Source organism: Humulus lupulus, chromosome X, assembly GCF_963169125.1.
Source record: "Humulus lupulus chromosome X, drHumLupu1.1, whole genome shotgun sequence".
Taxonomy (NCBI): domain Eukaryota; kingdom Viridiplantae; phylum Streptophyta; class Magnoliopsida; order Rosales; family Cannabaceae; genus Humulus; species Humulus lupulus.
Genome location: NC_084802.1, coordinates 120,915,118 through 120,918,872, shown reverse-complemented (window position 1 = coordinate 120,918,872; position 3,755 = coordinate 120,915,118). Strand labels below are relative to the sequence as shown.

Genomic DNA, 3,755 nt, shown 5'->3' with positions numbered 1-3,755 from the left:
GCAATTATCATGAAACTAAAGTATGACAAGTATTGGGGAAAACTTGATAATTGCAATGAGACACTTCTAATTGCCTTGGTCCTTGACCCGAGATACAAGCTTGACTATCTCAGTCATTGCTTGAATGCTACTTATGATGAGATGACGTGCAAAGAGATGGTGAAAAAGGTAGAGAAGACAATGCGGGCAATGTTTGATCAATATAATGAGACAGCGTCAAGTCTTCATCTATCGGCATCTATGACTCAGCTACAATCAACCTCTATTGTTAGTTCTTCATCCACATTTGTCATGCCTGTTAGTGGTCGACCTAGTGCCAACAAGAAGTCACGAAATTTGCATGATGAGTTTGTGGCACGAAGATTGGAGAAGGATGATGGAGTGATAAAAAATGAGGTCGATAAATATTTGGAAGAGGAACCTGAGCGACCAACTGAGAATTTTGATGTTTTGGGATGGTGGGCTAGTAGTGGGTGCAAGTACAAGATCTTGTCACTCATGGCTCGTGATGTGTTAGCTATACCAGTTACCACCGTTGCTTCTGAGGCGGCATTTTCTATAGGAGGTCGAATTTTAGATCCTTTTAGAAGCTCACTAAGCCCAAGGATGGTCGAAGCATTAATTTGTCTCAATAACTGGTGGAGCGGATCACATCAACCCATCATAACTCGAGAATATATGGAAGAAGAAGAAGCGCTTCAAACATCAGAGTATCTTGAGTCAGGTAGTTTAATACATTTTAATATTTATTTTAAGTGTGTGAATGTTTTTTTCTAATCTAATATTTATCTTTTATATTAAAAATATTTGTAGAGATGACCAATGATCCTACAAGTGCTGGGCCTGGGCCAGCTTCATCCTCCGTCAATTTTCAGTCTTCAGCCTCATCTGCTGCACAACAATCTACAAATTAAAAGAATTGCAATTGCTTGTAAGAATTTATTCATGCCTACCTGCCTTTATGTTATTTATTATCCTTGATTTCTTTTCTTTACTAATTTTTCTTATTTGAATTTTGAAAGGAATGAAGGAAAGGAAAGAAGGAAAGGGCATGGACTTTTGCTGGTCATGTATTTTGAACTTTTATAGACTTAATTTAATGTTTATGGTTGTAGACGACTTATGGACTTTATTTTGATTTTGTGGTTAACTAGTTATGTACTTAAGTTTATGGATTTTATCATTGCTTATTTATGGTTGCAGTTTTTTCTTCTACTTCTTCTTCTTCTTTTATTGGTCAAAGTTCTAGTTAGGATTAGTGTGTTCTTTTGTATTGGATTAGATTTTTAGTTCAGTTCTTTGTTTTTTCATCTTTGTTTGATGATGATCATGCTTGTAGACTGTGGTTTTTGTTAGGTTTGATATGAGTTAGCTGTGTAGTGGCTTATATATATATATAAATAAATCTATATAGCAAAGTTTGATATATAACACCTTTCATTTGGTTATAATGTTGTTATGTTTATAATTACGTTTTTGTTATTATGAGCTTGTTTGAGCTAGCATAAGAGGTTGTATGAAGCTTCCATTTGATTTTGTAAAGTATAGCTTTTTGTTTGTTTGTTGGATTATCTGATAAATTAAATTGGATGCTTTGTGGTATTTGTTCTAATTTATGTCATAAGTGGTTTAAGTTTAAATTATTGTTAATTTGATTTCATATTTTAAATTTTAATTTTAATTTTCGTTCTTAATTTTTTGAGTTGTATATTTTTTTTTATTTAAAATATTGATACGACACTAGTTTTAGAATTATAAAATAAAATATAATAATAATATAAAAAATAAATAATTAAAACTTAAATGTTATATAAAACAAAATCAGGATATGCATGTATGTAATTAACAAAAAATAGCTTGAAGCTTCGGCTTGAAATGAATAGCCTCCACCAAAGATATAAATCATCAAAAATTTGGAACCAATTTCTTTACAGTATATACAGATACAGTTATGGTAAGGGAAGTACTGAACTTTTAGTAGACAAAATGAACTTTTAGTAGACAAAATGATTAGAAAGATGAGATCACAACAATACCATATTGTTATGTTTTGAGCTGAATGGTATTTTTGAAAAAAATGGCAATTTTGAAAAAAAAAATGGCATTTTTGCAAATCTGGGCTTTTCGGCCCAAAATCAGAAATGGCCCATCAAACCCGAAATTACACCCGAACCCGACTGAACCCGAACCCGAAAAAATCTAAAAATTTTGGATTAGTTTCGGTACCATTTTTCATAACTCGAAACCCGGAAAACCCGAACCCGATGAACCCGAAACCCGAAAATCCGACCCGTGTGCACCCCTAATATACAAGGGATCCCAAAGGTTTTAAATCAAAAAATACAGTTATAACAAAATTACATAACTAGCCGACCCAAGTGGAAAAATCGAGCCAAAAACCATGTTCCTCAAAATATCGCGATTATGGCAGCCGAGCAAGCTAAGTATGTACACACCACCTCTACAACTCTCCAACTCATGGCTAGTTCAGCTTCCCTTTACCCTTACATTCACCATAAAGCACCCATGAGGTGAGGCCTAGCAAGAAAACTATCACGACATTTAAATCTCATAATAAGCATGACAACAGATAACACAATTAACGACAATTCAATATTCATTCATACGACCTATGCCTAACCAATGGGTTCATAACCCTTTAAGTGAACCTGCCATCTAGACCTGCATTACACATGCAATTTGATGAATATGGCCAGTGCCGATCACTCACTGATAAATATACAGCAATCAGATACAGTAGACAAAACCAAATAGAATCACACAACTATTAATTACAATTTAAGTACAATCATAATTGTTTTCAGATAATAGGGATAGTGCCCAACACATGGTGAAAATGTCAGTTTTCTTGCCTTAAGTCTTGAGAAAATTAACGAAATGACCTTGAGCACGATCCCTTTCACCCGAGCCTTGCAGAAAACCCTAGTCACAACACCAATGGTACATTAATAAGAGCTAATTTCGATAATGGGCTCCAAGACCAAGACCAAGCCCTAGCCCTCGGGACCTCAGATTCCAAAAAATGCGATTGTAGAATCGTCCCCCGAGCCTCTCAAGATGACTCCCCAAATCCTAGATAAAAATGCACCCTAAATAGCATTAGCGCCGCGGTGCACCCCTGTAGCACTGCAACTCTAAAATAAACAGAGAAGACCCTATATAAAACTAGTCCATTTTGAGCCGCGACACTTCACCCAAAGGACCGCAACCCTCCACCAGACAGAGAGCTCCCCTATCATTTTTTCCCATCTAGGGTCGCAGCTCCCCCTCTAAATGGTCGCGGTGGCATGGTGGTTCAAGGCAAACCCAACCTCGAAGGAACTTAAGCAGGCTGCGACTCTCGTCCCAAGTGCCGTGGTGCTACCACGAAAAATCCAGAACTGCCTTTTCCCCTGCAAATTTCAGACCGTAAATCCTAATTCTAACTCAAATCCAATCCATATTTCACAACCAAACAACCACATATTAACTCTATATCTTCAGTACAACATAAAAATACCCCCAAACAGCCCATAAACATGTAATTGTCAGAATTCACCATTTGAGTTTGAACTTTGAAAGTTACCTCAAAAAATTATGAAATTCCAAGTATAATCTTAGGAAGCCAGCTATGATCAAGCCTCCAAACAGGTTGCAATTTTTTTGTAAATCCTCAAAACGTCAAATGAAACCTTCCAAAACCACTCAAACTCAGAATTCAACCAATACCTCAAAACTCAAGAACACCCAACTTA

The 3,755-nt window shown here is 36.0% G+C and overlaps 1 long non-coding RNA gene across 1 annotated transcript; it reads left to right on the top strand.

Moving 5' to 3' along the window:
* Positions 1-394: 394 nt before the first annotated feature.
* Positions 395-1,193, top strand: LOC133805123 (uncharacterized). Its single transcript, XR_009878851.1, has 3 exons — positions 395-724; positions 814-931; positions 1,023-1,193. It is a non-coding gene; the product is annotated as an uncharacterized LOC133805123 (long non-coding RNA).
* Positions 1,194-3,755: the final 2,562 nt, after the last annotated feature.